We start from the raw sequence: 24,154 nt of genomic DNA on the forward strand, positions 1-24,154 counted from the left end.
GAAGAGCAGACTGACCCCGCTCTGTCAATGTAACACACCCAGGGAAGAGCCGACGGACCCCACTTTGTCAATGTAACACACACAGGGAAGAGCAGACTGACCACATCTGTCAATGTAACACACCCAGGGAAGAGCAGACTGACACAACTCTGTCAATGTAACACACTCAGGGAAGAGCAGACTGACCCCACTCTGTCAATGTAACACACCCAGGGAAGAGCATACTGACCCAACTCTGTCAATGTACCACACTCAGCGAAGAGCAGACTGACCCCACTCTGTCAATGTAACACACCCAGGGAAGTGCAGACTGACCCAAATCTGTCAATGTAATACACCCAGGGAAGAGCAGACTGACCCACTCTGTCAATGCAACACACCCAAGGAAGAGCAGACTGACCAGTCTCTGTCAATGTAACACACCCAGGGAAGAGCAGACTGACCCCACTCTTTCAATGTAACACACCCAGGGAAGAGCAGACTGACCCAACTCTGTCAATGTAACACACCCAGGGAAGAGCAGACTGACCCAGCTCTGTCAGTGAAACACACCCAGGGAAGAGCCGACTGACCACAGTTTGTCAATGTAACACACCCAGGGAAGAGCAGACTGACCCCACTCTGTCAATGTAACACACCCAGGGAAGAGCAGACTGACCCAACTCTGTCAATGTAACACACTCAGGGAAGAGCAGACTGACCCCGCTCTGTCAATGTAACACACCCAAGGAAGAGCCGACTGACCCCACTTTGTCAATGTAACACACACAGGGAAGAGCAGACTGACCACATCTGTCAATGTAACACACTCAGCGAAGAGCAGACTGACCCCACTCTGTCAATGTAACACACCCAGGGAAGTGCAGACTGACCCAAATCTGTCAATGTAATACACCCAGGGAAGAGCAGACTGACCCACTCTGTCAATGCAACACACCCAAGGAAGAGCAGACTGACCATACTCTGTCAATGTAACACACCCAGGGAAGAGCAGACTGACCCCACTCTGTCAATGTAACACACCCAGGGAAGAGCAGACTGACCCAACTCTGTCAATGTAGCACACTCAGGGAAGAGCAGACTGACCCCAGTCTGTCAATGTAACACACCCAGGGAAGTGCAGACTGACCCAAATCTGTCAATGTAATACACCCAGGGAAGAGCAGACTGACCCACTCTGTCAATGCAACACACCCAAGGAAGAGCAGACTGACCATACTCTGTCAATGTAACACACCCAGGGAAGAGCAGACTGACCCCACTCTGTCAATGTAACACACCCAGGGAAGTGCAGACTGACCCAACTCTGTCAATGTAACACACCCAGGGAAGAGCAGACTGACCCACTCTGTCAATGCAACACATCCAAGGAAGAGCAGACTGACCATACTCTGTCAATGTAACACACCCAGGGAAGAGCAGACTGACCCCACTCTGTCAATGCAAACCACCAAAGGAAGAGCAGACTGACCCCACTCTGTCAATGTAATACACCCAGGGAAGTGCACACTGACTCTAATCTGACAATGTAACACACCCAGGAAAGAGCAGACTGACCCCAATCTGTCATTGTAACCCACCCAGGGAAGAGCAGACTGACACCACTCTGTCAAAGTAACACACCCAGTGAAGAGCAGACTGACCCCACTCTGTCAATGTAACACACGTAGGGAAGAGCAGACTGACCCCACTCTGTCAAAGTAACACACCCAGTGAAGAGCAGACTGACCCCACTCTGTCAATGTATCCCACCCAGGGAAGAGCAGAATGACCACGCTCTGTCAATGTAACACACCCAGAGAAGAGCCGACTGACCCCACTTTGTCAATGTAACACACCCATGGAAGAGCAGACTGACCCACTCTGTCAATGCAACACATCCAAGGAAGAGCAGACTGACCATACTCTGTCAATGTAACACACCCAGGGAAGAGCAGACTGACCCCACTCTGTCAATGCAAACCACCAAAGGAAGAGCAGACTGACCCCACTCTGTCAATGTAATACACCCAGGGAAGTGCACACTGACTCTAATCTGACAATGTAACACACCCAGGAAAGAGCAGACTGACCCCAATCTGTCATTGTAACCCACCCAGGGAAGAGCAGACTGACACCACTCTGTCAATGTCACCCACACAAGGAAGAGCAGACTGACCCCACTCTGTGAATGTAACACACCCATGGAAGAACAGATTGACTCAAATCTTACAATGTAACACACCCAGGAAAGAGCAGACTGACCCCACTCTGTCAATGTTACACACCGAGCGAAGAGCAGAATGGCCCCACTCTGTCAATGCAACACGTCCAGGGATGTGCAGACTGACCCCAATCTGTCAATGCAACACACCCAGGAAAGTACAGATTGACTCTAATCTGACAATGTAACACACCCAGGAAAGAGCAGACTGACCCCTCTCTGTCAATGTAACACACCCAGGGAAGAGCAGACTGACCCCACTCTGTCAATGTAACACACCCAGGGATGAGCATACTGACACCAGTCTGTCAATGTAACACACTCAGTGAAGAGCATACTGACCCCACTCTGTCAATGTAACACACCCACAGAAGAGCAGACTGACCCCACTCTGTCAATGTAACACACGTAGGGAAGAGCAGACTGACCCCACTCTGTCAAAGTAACACACCCAGTGAAGAGCAGACTGACCCCACTCTGTCAATGTATCCCACCCAGGGAAGAGCAGAATGACCACGCTCTGTCAATGTAACACACCCAGAGAAGAGCCGACTGACCCCACTTTGTCAATGTAACACACCCATGGAAGAGCAGACTGACCCCACTCTGTCAATGTAACACACCCAGGGAAGAGGAGACTGAGCCAACACTGTCAATGTAACACTCTCAGGGAAGAGCAGACTGACCCCACTCTGTCAATGTATCCCACCCAGGGAAGAGCAGACTGACCCCGCTCTGTCAGTGAAACACACCCAGGGAAGAGCAGACTGACCCAACTCTGTCAATGTAACACACTCAGGGAAGAGCAGACTGACCCCACTCTGTCAATGCAACATACCCAGGGAAGAACAGATTGACTCTAATCTGACAACGTAACACAACCAAGAAAGAGCAGACTGACCTCTCTGTCAATGTAACACACCCAGGGAAGAGCAGACTGACCCCACTCTGTCAATGTAACACACCCAGGGATGAGCATACTGACACCAGTCCGTCAATGTAACACACTCAGGGAAGAGCATACTGACCCAACTCTGTCAATGTAACACACTCAGCGAAGGGCAGACTGACCCCTCTCTGTCAATGTAACACACTCAGGGAAGTGCAGACTGACCCAACTCTGTCAATGTAATACACCCAGGGAAGAGCAGACTGACCCAATCTGTCAATGCAACACACCCAAGGAAGAGCAGACTGACCATACTCTGTCAATGTAACACACCCAGGGAAGAGCAGACTGACCCCACTCTGTCAATGTAACACACCCAGGGAAGAGCAGACTGACCCCACTCTGTCAATATAACACACTCAGGGAAGAGCAGACTGACCCACTCTGTCAATGTAACACACTCAGGGAAGAGCAGACTGACCCCACTCTGACAATGTAACACACCCAGGGAAGAGCAGACTGACCCAACTCTGTCAATGTAACACACTCAGGGAAGAGCAGACTGACCCCACTCTGTCAATGTAACACACCCAAGGAAGAGCAGACTGACCCAACTCTGTCAATGTAATACACCCAGGGAAGAGCAGACTGACCCACTCCGTCAATGCAACACTCCCAAGGAAGAGCAGACTGACCACACTCTGTAAATGTATCACACCCAGGTAAGAGCAGAGTGACCCAACTCTGTCAATGTAACACACTCAGGGAAGAGCAGACTGACCCCACTCTATCAATGCAAACCACCAAAGGAAGAGCAGACTGACCCCACTCTGTCAATGTAACACACCCAGGGAATTTCAGACTGACTCTAATCTGACAATATAACACACCCAGGAAAGAGCAGACTGACCCCTCTCTGTAAATGTAACACACCCAGGGAAGAGCTGACTGACCCCACTCTGTTAATATAACACACCCAGGGAAGAACAGATTGACTCTAATCTGACAATGTAACACACCCAGGGAAGAGCAGACTGACCCCACTCTGTCAATGAAACACACCCAGGGAAGAGCAGACTGACCCCACTCTGTCAATGTAACACGTCCAGGGTTGTGCAGACTGACCCCAATCTGTCAATGTAACGCACAGAGGGAAGAGCAGACTGACCACACTCTGTCAACGTATCGCACCTAGGGAAGTACAGACTGACTCTAATGAGACAATGTAACACACCCAGGAAAGAGCAGACTGACCCCACTCTGTCAATGTAACACACCCAGTGAAGAGCAGACTGACCCCAATCTGTCAATGTAACCCACCCAAGGAAGAGCAGACTGACCCAACTCTGTCAATGCAACAGCCCCAGGGAAGAACAGATTGACTCTAATTTGACAATGTAACACACCCAGGGAAGAGCAGACTGACCCAGCTCTGTCAGTGAAACACACCCAGGGAAGAGCCGACTGACCACAGTTTGTCAATGTAACACACCCAGGGAAGAGCAGACTGACCCCACTCTGTCAATGTAACACACCCAGGGAAGAGCAGACTGACCCAATTCTGTCAATGTAACACACTCAGGGAAGTGCAGACTGACCCAACTCTGTCAATGTAATACACCCAGGGAAGAGCAGACTGACCCAATCTGTCAATGCAACACACCCAAGGAAGAGCAGACTGACCATACTCTGTCAATGTAACACACCCAGGGAAGAGCAGACTGACCCCACTCTGTCAATGCAAACCACCAAAGGAAGAGCAGACTGACCCCACTCTGTCAATGTAATACACCCAGGGAAGTGCACACTGACTCTAATCTGACAATGTAACACACCCAGGAAAGAGCAGACTGATCCCAATCTGTCAATGTAACACACCCAGGGAAGAGCAGACTGACCCCACTCTATCAATGTAACCCACACAAGGAAGAGCAGACTGACCCCACTCTGTGAATGTAACACACCCATGGAAGAACAGATTGACTCGAATCTGACAATGTAACACACCCAGGAAAGAGCAGACTGACCCCTCTCTGTCAATTTAACACACCCAGGGAAGAGCAGACTGACCCCACTCTGTCAATGTAACACACCCAGGGATGAGCATACTGACACCAGTCTGTCAATGTAACACACTCAGAGAAGAGCATACTGACCCCACTCTGTCAATGTAACACACCCACGGAAGAGCAGACTGACCCCACTCTGTCAATGTAACACACCTAGGGAAGAGCAGACTGACCCAACTCTGTCAATGTAACACACTCAGGGAAGGGCAGACTGACCCAACTCTGTCAATGTAACACACCCCGGGAAGTGCAGACTGACCCCACTCTGTCAATGTAACACACACAGGGATGAGCAGTCTGACCCCAATCTGACATGTAACACACCCAGGAAAGAGCAGACTGACCCCACTCTGTCAATGTAACACACCCAGGGAAGTGCAGACTGACCCCACTCTGTCAATGTAACCCACCCTAGGAAGAGCAGAATGATCCCACTCTGTCAATGTAGCACACGTACGGAAGAGCAGATTCACTCTAATCTGACAACGTAACACACTCAGGAAAGAGCAGACTGACCCCACTCTGTCAATGTGACAAACCCAGGGATGAACAGACTGACCCCAATCTGTCAATGTAACACACTCAGAGAAGAGCAGACTGACCCAACTCTGTCAATGTAACACACCCAGGGAAGAGCAGACTGACCCCATTCTGTCAAAGTAGCACTCCCAGGGAAGAACAGACTGACCCCACTCTGTCAATGTATCCCACCCAGGGAAGAGCAGACTGACCCCGCTCTGTCAATGTAACACACCCAGGGAAGAGCAGACTGACCCCATTCTGTCAAAGTAGCACTCCCAGGGAAGAACAGACTGACCCCACTCTGTCAATGTATCCCACCCAGGGAAGAGCAGACTGACCCCGCTCTGTCAATGTAACACACCCAGGGAAGAGCAGACTGACCCAACTCTGTCAATGTAACACACTCAGGGAAGAGCAGACTGACCCCACTCTGTCAATGTAACACATTCAGGGAAGAGCAGCCTGACCCCACTCTGTCAATGTAACACACTCAGGGAAGATCAGACTGACCCAACTCTGTCAATGTAAAACACCCAGGGATGAACAGACTGACCCCAATCTGTCAATGTAACACACTCAGGGAATAGCAGACTGACCCCACTCTGTCAATGTATCCCACCCAAGGAAGAGCAGACTGACCCAACTCTGTCAATGTAACAAACTCAGGGAAGAGCAGACTGACCCCACTCTGTCAATGTATCCCACCCAGGGAAGAGCAGACTGACCCCGCTCTGTCAATGTAACACACCCAGGGAAGAGCAGACTGACCCAACTCTGTCATTGTAACAGACGTACGGAAGAGCAGATTGACTCTAATCTGACAACGTAACACACTCAGGAAAGAGCAGACTGACCCCACTCTGTCAATGTAAAACACCCAGGGAAGAGCAGACTGACCCCACTCTGTCAATGTAACACACCCAGGGATGAACAGACTGTCCCCAATCTGTCAATGTAACACACTCAGGGAATAGCAGACTGACCCCACTCTGTCAATGTATCCCACCCAAGGAAGAGCAGACTGACCCAACTCTGTCAATGTAACAAACTCAGGGAAGAGCAGACTGACCCCACTCTGTCAATGTATCCCACCCAGGGAAGAGCAGACTGACCCCGCTCTGTCAATGTAACACACCCAGGGAAGAGCAGACTGACCCAACTCTGTCATTGTAACAGACGTACGGAAGAGCAGATTGACTCTAATCTGACAACGTAACACACTCAGGAAAGAGCAGACTGACCCCACACTGTCAATGTAAAACACCCAGGGAAGAGCAGACTGTCCCCACTCTGTCAATGTAACACACCCAGGGATGAACAGACTGTCCCCAATCTGTCAATGTAACACACTCAGGGAATAGCAGACTGACCCCACTCTGTCAATGTATCCCACCCAAGGAAGAGCAGACTGACCCAACTCTGTCAATGTAACAAACTCAGGGAAGAGCAGACTGACCCCACTCTGTCAATGTATCCCACCCAGGGAAGAGCAGACTGACCCCGCTCTGTCAATGTAACACACCCAGTGAAGAGCAGACTGACCCAACTCTGTCAATGTAACACACTCAGCGAAGAGCAGACTGACCCAACTCTGTCAATGTAACAAACTCAGGGAAGAGCAGACTGACCCCACTCTGTCAATGCAACACACCCAGGGAAGAGCAGACTGACCCCACTCTGTCAATATAACACACTCAGGGAAGAGCAGACTGACCCCACTCTGTCAATGTATCCCGCCTAGGGAAGAGCAGACTGACCCCACTCTGTCAATGTAACACACCCAGGGAAGAGCAGACTGACCAAACTCTGTCAATGTAACACACTCAGTGAAGAGCAGACTGACCCCACTCTGTCAATGTATCCCACCCAGGGAAGAGCAGACTGACCCCGCTCTGTCAGTGAAACACACCCAGGGAAGAGCCGACTGACCCCACTTTGTCAATGTAACACACCCAGGGAAGAGCAGACTGACCCCACTCTGTCAATATAACACACTCAGGGAAGAGCAGACTGACCCACTCTGTCAATGTAACACACTCAGGGAAGAGCAGACTGACCCCACTCTGACAATGTAACACACCCAGGGAAGAGCACACTGACCCCACTCTGTCAATGTAACAGACCCAGGGAAGAGCAGACTGACCCCACACTGTCAATGTAACACAACCAGTGAAGAGCAGACTGAACCACTCTGTCAATGTAACATAGCCAGGGAATAGCAGACTGACCCCACTCTGTCAATGTAACCCAACCAGGGAAGAGCAGACTGACCCCACTCTGTCAATGTAACACACCCACGGAAGAGTAGACTGACCCTACTCAGTCAATGCAACACACCCTGGGAAGAGCAGATTGACCAAACTCTGTCACTGTAACACACCCAGGGAAGAGCAGACTGACACCACTCTGTCAATGTAACACACCCAGGCAGGAGCAGACTGACCCCTCTCTGTCAAAGTAACACACGCAGGGAAGAGCACACTGACCCCACTCTGTCAATGTAACAGACCCAGGGAAGAGCAGACTGACCCCACACTGTCAATGTAACACAACCAGTGAAGAGCAGACTGAACCACTCTGTCAATGTAACATAGCCAGGGAATAGCAGACTGACCCCACTCTGTCAATGTAACCCAACCAGGGAAGAGCAGACTGACCCCACTCTGTCAATGTAACACACCCACGGAAGAGTAGACTGACCCTACTCAGTCAATGCAACACACCCTGGGAAGAGCAGATTGACCATACTCTGTCATTGCAACCCACCCAGCGAACTGCAGACTGACACCACTCTGTCAATGTAACACACCCAGGAAAGAGCAGACAGACCCCACTGTATCAATGTCACACACCCAGGGAATCACAGACTGACCCCACTCTGTCAATGTAACACACCCGGGGAAGAGCAGACTGACGCCACTCTGTCAATGTAACCCACCCAGGGAAGAGCAGACTGATCCGTCCCTGTCAATGTAACACACCCAGGGAAGAGCAGACTGATCCCACTCTGTCAATGTAACACATCCAGGGAAGTGCAGACTGACCTCACTCTGTCAATGTAACACACCCAGGGAAGAGCAGACGGACCCCACTCTGAAAATGTAACACACCCAGGGAAGAGTAGACTGACCTCACTCTGTCAATGTAACACACGCAGGGAAGAGCAGACTGATCCCACTTTGTCATTGAAACACACCCGGGGAAGAGTAGACTGACCGCAGACTGTCAATGTGACACATCCAGGGAAGAACAGACGGACCCCACTCTATCAATGTAACACAGACAGGGAAGAGCAGATTGACCAAACTCTGTCACTGTAACACACCCAGGGAAGAGCAGACTGACACCACTCTGTCAATGTAACACACCCAGGCAGGAGCAGACTGACCCCTCTCTGTCAAAGTAACACACGCAGGGAAGAGCACACTGACCCCACTCTGTCAATGTAACAGACCCAGGGAAGAGCAGACTGACCCCACACTGTCAATGTAACACAACCAGTGAAGAGCAGACTGAACCACTCTGTCAATGTAACATAGCCAGGGAATAGCAGACTGACCCCACTCTGTCAATGTAACCCAACCAGGGAAGAGCAGACTGACCCCACTCTGTCAATGTAACACACCCACGGAAGAGTAGACTGACCCTATTCTGTCAATATGTGACACCCAGGGAAGAGCAGACAAACCTCACTCTGTCAATCTAACACACCCAAGGAAGAGCAGATTGACCAAACTCTGTCATTGTAACACACCCACGGGAGAGCTGACTGACCCCACTCTGTCAATGAAACAAAATCAGCGAAGAGCAGACTGACCCCACTCTGTCAATGTAACAGTCCCAGGGAAGAGCAGACGGACCACACTCTGTCAATGTAACAAACCCAGGGAAGAGCAGACTGACCCCACTCTGTCAATGGAACACACCCAGGAAAGAGCAGACTGACCCCACTCTGTCAATGTAACAGACCCAGGGGAGAGCAGACTCACCCCACTCTGTCAATGTAAACCACCCAGGAAGAGCAGACTGACCTCACTCTGTCAATGTAACACACCCAGGGAAGAGCAGACTGACATCACTCTGTCAATGTAACACACCCATGGAAGAGCAGACTGACCCCACCCTGTCAATGCAACACACACAGGAAAGAGCAGACTGACCCTACTCTGTCAATGTAACACACCCAGAGAAGAGCAGACGGTCCCCACTCTGTCAATGTAACACACACAGCGAAGAGAAGACTGACCCCACTCTGTCAATGTAACATACCCAGGGACGAGCAGACAGACCCCACTCCCTCAATGTCACACACCCAGTGAAGAGCAGACTGACCCCACTCTCACAATGTAACACACCCTGGGAAGAGCAGTCTGACCCAACTCTGTCAATGTAACACACCCAGGGAAGAGCAGACAGACCCCACTGCGTCAATGTTACACACCCAGTGAAGAGCAGACTGATCCCACTCTGTCAATGTAACACACACAGGGAAGAGCAGACTGACGCCACTCTGTCAATGTAACACACCCAGGGAAGAGCAGACTGACACCACTCTGTCAATGTAACACACCCAGGGATGGGCAGACGGACCCCACTCTCTCAATGTAACACACCCAGGGAAGAGCAGACTGACACCACTCTGTCAATGTAACTCACGCAGGGAAGAGTAGACTGAGCCCACTCTGTCAATGTAACACACCCGGGAAAGAGCAGACTGACCCCACTCTGTCAAAGTAACACACCCAGGGAAGAGCAGGCTGACCTCACTCTGTCAGTGTAACACACCCAGGGAAGAGCAGACTGATCTAACTCTGTCAATGTAAAACACCCAGGGAAGAGTAGCCTAACCCCACTCTGTCAATGTAACACACCCAGGGAAGAGCTGACTGACGCCACTCTCTCAATGTAAATCACCCAGGGAAGTGCAGACTAACCCACTCTGTCAATGTAGCACACACAGGGAAGAGCAGACTGACCCCAAACTGTCAAATTAGCACACCCAGGGAAGAGCAGACTGAAGCCACTCTCTCAATGTAACACACCCAGGGAAGAGCAGACTGACCCCACTCTGTCAATGTAACACACCCGGGGAAGATCAGACTGACCTTACATTGTCATTGTAAAACACCCAGCAAAGAGCAGACTGACCCCACTCTGTCAATGTAACAAACCCAGGGAAGTCTAGACGTTCCAAAAACTCTCAATGGAACACACCCAGGGAAGAGCAGACTGATCCCACTCTCTCAATGCAACACACACAGGGAAGAGAAGACTGACCCCACTCTGACAATGTAACACACCCAGTGAAGAGCAGCCTGACATCACTCTGTCAATGTAACACACCCATGGAAGAGCAGACTGATCCCACTCTGTCAATGTAACACATCCAGGAAAGAGCAGACTGACCCCACCCTGTCAATGTAACACACCCAGGGATGAGCAAAATGCCCCCACTGTGTCAATGTAACCCACCCAGGGAAGAGGAGACTGACCCGACTCTGTCAATGTAACACACCCAGGGAAGAGTTAACTGACCCCACTCTGTCAATGTAACACACCCAGGGTAGAGCAGACTGACCCCAAACTGTCAATGTAACACACCCAGTGAAGACCAGACTGACCCCATTCTGTCAATGTAACACACCCAGGGAATAGCAGACTGACCCCACTCTTTCAATGTAACCCAACCAGGGAAGAGCAGACTGACCTCACACTGTCAATGTCACACACCCAGGGAAGAGTGGACTGACCCCACTCTGTCAGTGTGTGACAGCCAGGGAAGAACAAACTGACCCCACTCTGTCAATGTAACACACCCAGGGAAGAGCAGACTGACGGCAGACTGTAATGTAACACACCCAGGGAAGAGTAGACTGACCTCACTCTGTCAATGTAACCTACCCAGCCAAGAGCAGACTGACCCCACTCAGTCAATGTTACACACCCAATGATGATCAGACTGACCCCACTCTGTCAATGTAACCCAACCAGTGAAGAGCAGACTGACCCCACTCTGTCAATGTGTGACACCCAGGGAAGAGCAGACTGACAGCACTGTGTCAATGTAACACACCCAGGGAAGAGCAGATTGACCCAACTCTTTCAATGTAAAACACCCAGGGAAGAGCAGACTGACCCCACTCTGTGAATGTAACACACGCAGGGAAGGTCAGACTGACGTCACTGTCAATGTAACACACCCAGCGAAGAGCAGACTGACCCCACTCTGTCAATGTAACACACCCACGGAAGAGTAGACTGGCCCTACTCAGTCAATGCAACACACCCTCGGAAGAGCAGATAGACCATACTCTGTCATTGTAACCCACACAGCGAACTGCAGACTGACACCAATCTGTCAATGTAACACACCCAGGAAAGAGCAGACAGACCCCACTGTATCAATGTCACACATCCAGGGAATCTCAGACTGACCCCAATCTGTCAATGTAACACACCCGGGGAAGAGCAGACTGACGCCACTCTGTCAATGTAACCCACCCAGGGAAGAGCAGACTGATCCGTCCCTGTCAATGTAACACACCCAGGGAAGAGCAGACTGACCCCACTCTGTCAATGTAACACATCCAGGAAAGAGCAGACTGACCTCACTCTGTCAATGTAACGCACGCAGGGAAGAACAGACTGATCCCACTTTGTCATTGAAACACACCCGGGGAAGAGCAGACTGACCGCAGACTGTCAATGTGACACATCCAGGGAAGAGCAGACGGACCCCACTCTGTCAATGTAACACACCCAGGCAGGAGCAGACTGACCCCTCTCTGTCAAAGTAACACACGCAGGGAAGTGCAGACTGATGTCACTCTGTCAATTTAACACACACAGGAAAGAGCAGACTAACCCCTCTCTGTTAACGTAAATCACCCAGGGAAGAGCAGACTGAACCCACTCTGTAAATGTAACACACCTAGGGAAGAGCACACTGACCCCACTCTGTCAATGTAACAGACCCAGGGAAGAGCAGACTGACCCCACACTGTCAATGTAACACAACCAGTGAAGAGCAGACTGAACCACTCTGTCAATGTAACATAGCCAGGGAATAGCAGACTGACCCCACTCTGTCAATGTAACCCAACCAGGGAAGAGCAGACTGACCCCACTCTGTCAATGTAACACACCCAGGGAAGAGTAGACTGACCCTATTCTGTCAATATGTGACACCCAGGGAAGAGCAGACAAACCTCACTCTGTCAATCTAACACACCCAGGGAAGAGCAGATTGACCAAACTCTGTCATTGTAACACACCCACGGGAGAGCTGACTGACCCCACTCTGTCAATGAAACAAAATCAGCGAAGAGCAGACTGACCCCACTCTGTCAATGTAACAGTCCCAGGGAAGAGCAGACGGACCACACTCTGTCAATGTAACAAACCCAGGGAAGAGCAGACTGACCCCACTCTGTCAATGGAACACACCCAGGAAAGAGCAGACTGACCCCACTCTGTCAATGTAACAGACCCAGGGGAGAGCAGACTCACCCCACTCTGTCAATGTAAACCACCCAGGAAGAGCAGACTGACCTCACTCTGTCAATGTAACACACCCAGGGAAGAGCAGACTGACATCACTCTGTCAATGTAACACACCCATGGAAGAGCAGACTGATCCCACTCTGTCAATGTAACACACCCAGCGATGAGCAAAATGCCCCCACTGTGTCAATGTAACCCACCCAGGGAAGAGCAGATTGACCCCACTCTGTCAAGGTAACACACGCGGGGAATAGCAGACTGACACAACTCTGTCAATGTAACCCACCCAGGGAAGAGGAGACTGACCCGACTCTGTCAATGTAACACACCCAGGGAAGAGTTAACTGACCCCACTCCCTCAATGTAACACACCCAGGGTAGAGCAGACTGACCCCACACTGTCAATGTAACACACCCAGTGAAGACCAGACTGACCCCATTCTGTCAATGTAACACACCCAGGGAAGAGCAGACTGACCCCACTCTTTCAATGTAACCCAACCAGGGAAGAGCAGACTGACCTCACTCAGTCAATGTCACACACCCAGGGAAGAGTGGACTGACCCCACTCTGTCAGTGTGTGACAGCCAGGGAAGAACAAACTGACCCCACTCTGTCAATGTAACACACCCAGGGAAGAGCAGACTGACGGCAGACTGTAATGTAACACACCCAGGGAAGAGTAGACTGACCTCACTCTGTCAATGTAACCTACCCAGCCAAGAGCAGACTGACCCCACTCAGTCAATGTTACACACCCAATGAAGATCAGACTGACCCCACTCTGTCAATGTCACACACCCAGGGAAGAGCAGACTGACCCAACTCTATAAATGTAACACACCCAGGGAAGAGCAGACTGACACCACACTGTCAATGTAACCCAACCAGTGAAGAGCAGACTGACCCCACTCTGTCAATGTGTGACACCCAGGGAAGAGCAGACTGACAGCACTGTGTCAATGTAACACACCCAGGGAAGAGCAGATTGACCCAACTCTTTCAATGTAAAACACCCAGGGAAGAGCAGACTGACCCCACTCTGTGAATGTAACACACGCAGGGAAGGTCTGACTGACGTCACTGTCAATGTAACACACCCAGCGAAGAGCAGACTGACCCCACTCTGTCAATGTAACACACCCACGGAAGAGTAGACTGGCACTACTCAGTCAATGCAACACACCCTGGGAAGAGCAGATTGACCATACTCTGTCATTGTAACCCACACAGCGAACTGCAGACTGACACCACTCTGTCAATGTGACACACCCAGGGAAGAGCAGACTGACCCCACCCTGTCAATGCAACACACACAGGAAAGAGCAGACTGATCCCACTCTGTCAATGTACCAGACCCAGGGGAGAGCAGACTGACCCTACTCTGTCAATGTAACACACCCAGAGAAGAGCAGACGGTCCCCACTCTGTCAATGTAACACACACAGCGAAGAGAAGACTGACCCCACTCTGTCAATGTAACATACCCAGGGACGAGCAGACAGACCCCACTCCCTCAATGTCACACACCCAGTGAAGAGCAGACTGACCCCACTCTCACAATGTAACACACCCTGGGAAGAGCAGTCTGACCCAACTCTGTCAATGTAACACACCCAGGGAAGAGCAGACAGACCCCACTGCGTCAATGTTACACACCCAGTGAAGAGCAGACTGATCCCACTCTGTCAATGTAACACACACAGGGAAGAGCAGACTGACCCCACTCTGTCAATGTAACATACCCAGGGAAGAGCAGACTGACACCACTCTGTCAATGTAACACACCCAGGGAAGGGCAGACTGACCCCACTCTCTCAATGTAACACACCCAGGGAAGAGCAGACTGACACCACTCTGTCAATGTAACTCACGCAGGGAAGAGTAGACTGAGCCCACTCTGTCAATGTAACACACCCGGGAAATAGCAGACTGACCCCACTCTGTCAAAGTAACACACCCAGGGAACAGCAGGCTGACCTCACTCTGTCAGTGTAACACACCCAGGGAAGTGCAGACTGAACTAACTCTGTCAATGTAACACACCCAGGGAAGAGTAGACTAACCCCACTCTGTCAATGCAACACACCCAGGGAAGGGCTGACTGACGCCACTCTGTCAATGTAAAACACCCAGGGAAGTGTAGACTAACCCCACACTGTCAATGTAACACACACAGGGAAGAGCAGACTGACCCCACTCTGTCAATTTAGCACCCCCAGGGAAGAGCAGACTGACCCCACTTTGTCAATGTAACACACCCAGGGAAGAGTAGACTGAGCCCACTCTGTCAATGTAACACACCCGGGAAATAGCAGACTGACCCCACTCTGTCAAAGTAACACACCCAGGGAAGAGCAGGCTGACCTCACTCTGTCAGTGTAACACACCCAGGGAAGTGCAGACTGAACTAACTCTGTCAATGTAACACACCCAGGGAAGAGTTGACTAACCCCACTCTGTCAATGCAACACACCCAGGGAAGAGCTGACTGACGCCACTCTGTCAATGTAAAACACCCAGGGAAGTGCAGACTAACCCCACACTGTCAATGTAACACACACAGGGAAGAGCAGACTGACCCCACTCTGTCAATTTAGCACCCCCAGGGAAGAGCAGACTGACCCCACTCAGTCAATGTAACACACACAGCGAAGAGCAGGCTGACCCCCCTCTGTCAATGTAACATACCCAGGGAAGAGTAGACTGAAGCCACTCTCTCAATGTAACACACCCAGGGAAGAGTAGACTGACCCCACTCTGTCAATGTAACACACCCGGGGAAGATCAGACTGACCTTACTTTGTCATTGTAACACACCCAGCAAAGAGCAGATTGACCACACTCTGTCAGTGTAACACACCCAGGTAAGAGCAGACAGACCACAATCTCTCAATGTAACACACCCAGGCAAGTGCAGTCTGACCCCACTCTGTCATTCTAACACATCCAGGGAAGAGCAGACTGACCCCACTCTGTCAATATAACACACCAAGGGAAGAGCAGACTGACTCCACTCTGTCAACGTAACACACCCAGGGATGAGCAGACTGACACCACTCTGTCTATGTACCACTCCCAGGTAAGAGCACACTGACACCACTCTGTCAATTTAACCGACCCAGGGAAGAGCAGACAGACCCCACTCTATCAATGTAATTCATCCAGGGAAGAGCAGACTGATTCCATTCTGTTAATGTGACACACCCAGGGAAGAGGAGACGGACCCCACTCTGTCAATGGAACACACCCAGGGAAGAGCAGATTGATCCCACTCTGTCAATGTCACACACCCATGTAATATCAGACTGACTCCACTCTGTCAATGTAACACTCGCAGGGAGGAGCAGCCTGACCTCACTAGTTAGTGTAACACACCCATGGAAGAGCAGACTGACACCACTCTCTCAATGTAACACACCCAGCGAAGAGCAGATTGACCCCACTCTGTCAATGTCACACACCCATGTAATATCAGACTGACTCCACTCTGTCAATGTAACACACCCAGCGAAGAGCAGACGGACCCAAATCTGTCAATGTAACACACCCAGGGAAGAGCAGACTGACCCCACTCTGTCAATGTAACAAACCCAGGAAAAAGCAGATTGACCCCACACTGTCAATGTAACACACGAAGGAAAGAGCATACTGACCTTCCCTCTGTTAGTGTAACACACCCAGGGAAGAGCAGACTGACCCCACTCTGTTATTTAAAAACACCAAGGGGAGAGCTGACTGACCCCACCCTGTAAATGGTACCGACCCAGGAAAGAGCAGACTGATCCGAGTCTGTCAATGTAACACACTCAGGGAAGAGCAGACTGACCCCACTCTGTCAATGTAACACACCCAGGGAAGAGCATACTGACCCAACTCTGTCAATGTAACACATTCAGGGAAGAGCAGACTGAACCCACTCTGTCAATGTAACACACCCAGGGAAGAGCAGACTGAGCCAACTCTGTCAATGTAATGCACCCAGGGAAGAGCAGACTGACCCACTCTGTCAATGCAACACACACAAGGAAGAGCAGACTGGCCATAATCTGTCAATGTAACACACCCAGGGAAGAGCAGACTGACCCAACTCTGTCAATGTAACACACTCAGGGAAGAGCAGACTGACCCCACTCTGTCAATGCAAACCACCAAAGGATGAGCAGACTGACCCCACTCTGTCAATGTAACACACCCAGGGAAGTGCAGACTGACTCTAATCTGACAATGTAACACACCCAGGAAAGGGCAGACTGACCCCACTCTGTCAATGTTACACACCGAGGGAAGAGCAGACTGACCCCACTCTGTCAATGTATCCCACCCAGGGATGTGCAGATTGACCCTAATCTGTCAATGTAACACACTCAGGGAAGCGCAGACTGACCCCACTCTGTCAATGCAACACACCCAGGGAAGCAGACTGACCCAACTCTGTCAATGTAACACACTCAGGGAAGAGCAGACTGACCCCAATCTGTCAACGTAACACACCCAGGGAAGAGCAGACTGACCCAACTCTGTCAATGTAACACACCCAGGGAAGGCAGACTGACCCCACTCAGTCAATGTAACACACCTAAGGAAGTGCAGACTTACCCCACACTGTCAATGTAACCCACCCAACGAAGAGCAGACTGACCCCACTCAGTCAATGTAACCCACCCAACGAAGAACAGACTGACCCCACTTTGTCAATGTAACACACCCAGGGAAGAGCAGACTGACCCAACACTGTCAATGTAACACACACAGGGAAGAGCAGACTGACCCCACTCTGTCAATGTAACACACCCAGGGAAGAGCAGACTGACCCAACTCTGTCAATGTAACACACCCATGGAAGAGCAGACTGACCCAACTCTGTCAATGTAACAAACTCAGGGAAGAGCAGACTGACCCCACTATGTCAATGTAACCCACCAAACGAAGAGCGGACTGACCCCACTCTGTCAATGTAACACACCCGGGTAGTGCAGACTGACCCCACTCTGTCAATGTAACACACCCAGGGATGAGCAGTCTGACCCCAATCTGAAAATGTAACACACCCAGGAAAGAGCAGACTGACCGCACTCTGTCAATGTAACACACCCAGGGAAGAGCAGACTGGCCCCACTCTGTCAATGTAACCCACGCTAGGAAGAGCAGACTGATCCCACTCTGTCAATGTAACACACGTACGGAAGAGCAGATTGACTCTAATCTGACAACGTAACACACTCAGGAAAGAGCAGACTGACCGCACTCTGTCAATGTAACACACCCAGGGAAGAGCAGACTGACCCCACTCTGTCAATGAAACACTCCCAGGGATGAACAGACTGACCCCAATCTGTCAATGTAACACACTCAGGGAAGAGCAGACTGACCCCACTCTGTCAATGTATCCCACACAGGGAAGAGCAGACTGACGCCATTCTGTCAATGTAACACTCCCAGGGAAGAGCAGACTGACCCAACTCTGTCAATGTAACACACCCAGGGAAGAGCAGACTGACCCCACTCTGTCAATGTATCCCACCCAGGGAAGAGCAGACTGACCCCGCTCTGTCAATTTAACACACCCAGGGAAGAGCAGACTGACCCAACACTGTCAATGTAACACACTCAGCGAAGAGCAGACTGACCCCACTCTGTCAATGTATCCCACCGAGGGAAGAGCAGCCTGACCCCACTCTGTCAATGTTACACACTCAGGGAAGAGCAGACTGACCCCACTCTGTCAATGTATCCCACCCAGGGAAGAACCGACTGACGACGCTCTGTCAATGTAACACACCCAGGGAAGGGCCGACTGACCCCACTTTGTCAATGTAACACACCCAGGGAAGAGGAGACTGACCCCACTCTGTCAATGTAACACACCCATGGTAGAACAGATTGACTCAAATCTGACAATGTAACACACCCAGGAAAGAGCAGACTGACCCCACTCTGTCAATGTATCCCACCCAAGGAAGAGCAGACTGACCCCGCTCTGTCAGTGAAACACACCCAGGGAAGAGCCGACTGACCCCATTTTGTCAATGTAACACACCCAGGGAAGAGCAGACTGACCCCACTCTGTCAATGTAACACACCCAGGGAAGAGCAGACTGACCCAACTCTGTCAATGTAACACACTCAGGGAAGAGCAGACTGACCCCGCTCTGTCAATGTAACACACCCAGGGAAGAGCCGACTGACCCCACTTTGTCAATGTAACACACACAGGGAAGAGCAGACTGACCCCACTCTGTCAATGTAACACACGCAGGGAAGAAAAGACTACCCAACACTGTCAATGTAATACACACAGGGAAGAGCAGACTGACCCACTCTGTCAATGCAACACACCCAAGGAAGAGCAGACTGACCATACTCTGTCAATGTAACACACCCAGGGAAGAGCAGACTGACCCCACTCTGTCAATGCAAACCACCAAAGGAAGAGCAGACTGACCCCACTCTGTCAATGTAATACACCCAGGGAAGTGCACACTGACTCTAATCTGACAATGTAACACACCCACGAAAGAGCAGACTGACCCCAATCTGTCAATGTAACACACCCAGGGAAGAGCAGACTGAGCCCACTCTGTCAATGTAACCCACACAAGGAAGAGCAGACTGACCCCACTCTGTGAATGTAACACACCCATGGAAGAACAGATTGACTCAAATCTGACAATGTAACACACCCAGGAAAGAGCAGACTGACCCCACTCTGTCAATGTTACACACCGAGCGAAGAGCAGAATGGCCCCACTCTGGCAATGCAACACGTCCAGGGATGTGCAGACTGACCCCAATCTGTCAATGCAACACACCCAGGGAAGTACAGATTGACTCTAATCTGACAATGTAACACACCCAGGAAAGAGCAGACTGACCCCTCTCTGTCAATGAAACACACCCAGGGAAGAGCAGACTGACCCCACTCTGTCAATGTAACACACCCAGGGATGAGCATACTGACACCAGTCTGTCAATGTAACACACTCAGTGAAGAGCATACTGACCCCACTCTGTCAATGTAACACACCCACAGAAGAGCAGACTGACCCCACTCTGTCAATGTAACACACCTAGGGAAGAGCAGACTGACCCCACTCTGTCAAAGTAACTCACCCAGTGAAGAGCAGACTGACCCAACTCTGTCAATGTAACACACTCAGGGAAGAGCAGACTGACCCCACTCTGTCAATGTATCCCACACAGGGAAGAGCAGAATGACCACGCTCTGTCAATGTAACACACCCAGAGAAGAGCCGACTGACCCCACTTTGTCAATGTAACACACCCATGGAAGAGCAGCCAAACCCCACTCTGTCAATGTAACACACCCAGGGAAGAGCCGACTGACCCCACTTTGTCAATGTAACACACCCAGGGAAGAGGAGACTGACCCCACTCTGTCAATGTAACACACCCAGGGAAGAGCAGACTGAGCAAACTCTGTCAATGTAACACACTCAGGGAAGAGCAGACTGACCCCACTCTGTCAATGTATCCCACCCAAGGAAGAGCAGACTGACCCAGCTCTGTCAGTGAAACACACCCAGGGAAGAGCCGACTGACCACAGTTTGTCAATGTAACACACCCAGGGAAGAGCAGACTGACCCCACTCTGTCAATGTAACACACCCAGGGAAGAGCAGACTGACCCAACTCTGTCAATGTAACACACTCAGGGAAGAGCAGACTGACCCCGCTCAGTCAATGTAACACACCCAGGGAAGAGCCGACTGACCCCACTTTGTCAATGTAACACACACAGGGAAGAGCAGACTGACCACATCTGTCAATGTAACACACCCAGGGAAGAGCAGACTGACCCAACTCTGTCAATGTAACACACTCAGGGAAGAGCAGACTGACCCCACTCTGTCAATGTAACACACCCAGGGAAGATCATACTGACCCAACTCTGTCAATGTACCACACTCAGCGAAGAGCAGACTGACCCCACTCTGTCAATGTAACACACCCAGGGAAGTGCAGACTGACCCAAATCTGTCAATGTAATACACCCAGGGAAGAGCAGACTGACCCACTCTGTCAATGCAACACACCCAAGGAAGAGCAGACTGACCCCACTCAGTCAATGTAACACACCTAAGGAAGTGCAGACTTACCCCACACTGTCAATGTAACCCACCCAACGAAGAGCAGACTGACCCCACTCAGTCAATGTAACCCACCCAACGAAGAACAGACTGACCCCACTTTGTCAATGTAACACACCCAGGGAAGAGCAGACTGACCCAACACTGTCAATGTAACACACACAGGGAAGAGCAGACTGACCCCACTCTGTCAATGTAACACACCCAGGGAAGAGCAGACTGACCCAACTCTGTCAATGTAACACACCCATGGAAGAGCAGACTGACCCAACTCTGTCAATGTAACAAACTCAGGGAAGAGCAGACTGACCCCACTATGTCAATGTAACCCACCAAACGAAGAGCGGACTGACCCCACTCTGTCAATGTAACACACCCGGGTAGTGCAGACTGACCCCACTCTGTCAATGTAACACACCCAGGGATGAGCAGTCTGACCCCAATCTGAAAATGTAACACACCCAGGAAAGAGCAGACTGACCGCACTCTGTCAATGTAACACACCCAGGGAAGAGCAGACTGGCCCCACTCTGTCAATGTAACCCACGCTAGGAAGAGCAGACTGATCCCACTCTGTCAATGTAACACACGTACGGAAGAGCAGATTGACTCTAATCTGACAACGTAACACACTCAGGAAAGAGCAGACTGACCGCACTCTGTCAATGTAACACACCCAGGGAAGAGCAGACTGACCCCACTCTGTCAATGAAACACTCCCAGGGATGAACAGACTGACCCCAATCTGTCAATGTAACACACTCAGGGAAGAGCAGACTGACCCCACTCTGTCAATGTATCCCACACAGGGAAGAGCAGACTGACGCCATTCTGTCAATGTAACACTCCCAGGGAAGAGCAGACTGACCCAACTCTGTCAATGTAACACACCCAGGGAAGAGCAGACTGACCCCACTCTGTCAATGTATCCCACCCAGGGAAGAGCAGACTGACCCCGCTCTGTCAATTTAACACACCCAGGGAAGAGCAGACTGACCCAACACTGTCAATGTAACACACTCAGCGAAGAGCAGACTGACCCCACTCTGTCAATGTATCCCACCGAGGGAAGAGCAGCCTGACCCCACTCTGTCAATGTTACACACTCAGGGAAGAGCAGACTGACCCCACTCTGTCAATGTATCCCACCCAGGGAAGAACCGACTGACGACGCTCTGTCAATGTAACACACCCAGGGAAGGGCCGACTGACCCCACTTTGTCAATGTAACACACCCAGGGAAGAGGAGACTGACCCCACTCTGTCAATGTAACACACCCATGGAAGAACAGATTGACTCAAATCTGACAATGTAACACACCCAGGAAAGAGCAGACTGACCCCACTCTGTCAATGTATCCCACCCAAGGAAGAGCAGACTGACCCCGCTCTGTCAGTGAAACACACCCAGGGAAGAGCCGACTGACCCCATTTTGTCAATGTAACACACCCAGGGAAGAGCAGACTGACCCCACTCTGTCAATGTAACACACCCAGGGAAGAGCAGACTGACCCAACTCTGTCAATGTAACACACTCAGGGAAGAGCAGACTGACCCCACTTTGTCAATGTAACACACACAGGGAAGAGCAGACTGACCCCACTCTGTCAATGTAACACACGCAGGGAAGAGCAGACTACCCAACACTGTCAATGTAATACACACAGGGAAGAGCAGACTGACCCACTCTGTCAATGCAACACACCCAAGGAAGAGCAGACTGACCATACTCTGTCAATGTAACACACCCAGGGAAGAGCAGACTGACCCCACTCTGTCAATGCAAACCACCAAAGGAAGAGCAGACTGACCCCACTCTGTCAATGTAATACACCCAGGGAAGTGCACACTGACTCTAATCTGACAATGTAACACACCCACGAAAGAGCAGACTGACCCCAATCTGTCAATGTAACACACCCAGGGAAGAGCAGACTGAGCCCACTCTGTCAATGTAACCCACACAAGGAAGAGCAGACTGACCCCACTCTGTGAATGTAACACACCCATGGAAGAACAGATTGACTCAAATCTGACAATGTAACACACCCAGGAAAGAGCAGACTGACCCCACTCTGTCAATGTTACACACCGAGCGAAGAGCAGAATGGCCCCACTCTGTCAATGCAACACGTCCAGGGATGTGCAGACTGACCCCAATCTGTCAATGCAACACACCCAGGGAAGTACAGATTGACTCTAATCTGACAATGTAACACACCCAGGAAAGAGCAGACTGACCCCACTCTGTCAATGAAACACACCCAGGGAAGAGCAGACTGACCCCACTCTGTCAATGTAACACACCCAGGGATGACATTACTGACACCAGTCTGTCAATGTAACACACTCAGTGAAGAGCATACTGACCCCACTCTGTCAATGTAACACACCCACAGAAGAGCAGACTGACCCCACTCTGTCAATGTAACACACCTAGGGAAGAGCAGACTGACCCCACTCTGTCAAAGTAACTCACCCAGTGAAGAGCAGACTGACCCAACTCTGTCAATGTAACACACTCAGGGAAGAGCAGACTGACCCCACTCTGTCAATGTATCCCACACAGGAAAGAGCAGAATGACCACGCTCTGTCAATGTAACACACCCAGAGAAGAGCCGACTGACCCCACTTTGTCAATGTAACACACCCATGGAAGAGCAGCCAAACCCCACTCTGTCAATGTAACACACCCAGGGAAGAGCCGACTGACCCCACTTTGTCAATGTAACACACCCAGGGAAGAGGAGACTGACCCCACTCTGTCAATGTAACACACCCAGGGAAGAGCAGACTGAGCAAACTCTGTCAATGTAACACACTCAGGGAAGAGCAGACTGACCCCACTCTGTCAA

The sequence above is a fragment of the Chiloscyllium punctatum genome, chromosome 23, assembly GCF_047496795.1.
Source record: "Chiloscyllium punctatum isolate Juve2018m chromosome 23, sChiPun1.3, whole genome shotgun sequence".
In the NCBI taxonomy this organism is placed as follows: domain Eukaryota; kingdom Metazoa; phylum Chordata; class Chondrichthyes; order Orectolobiformes; family Hemiscylliidae; genus Chiloscyllium; species Chiloscyllium punctatum.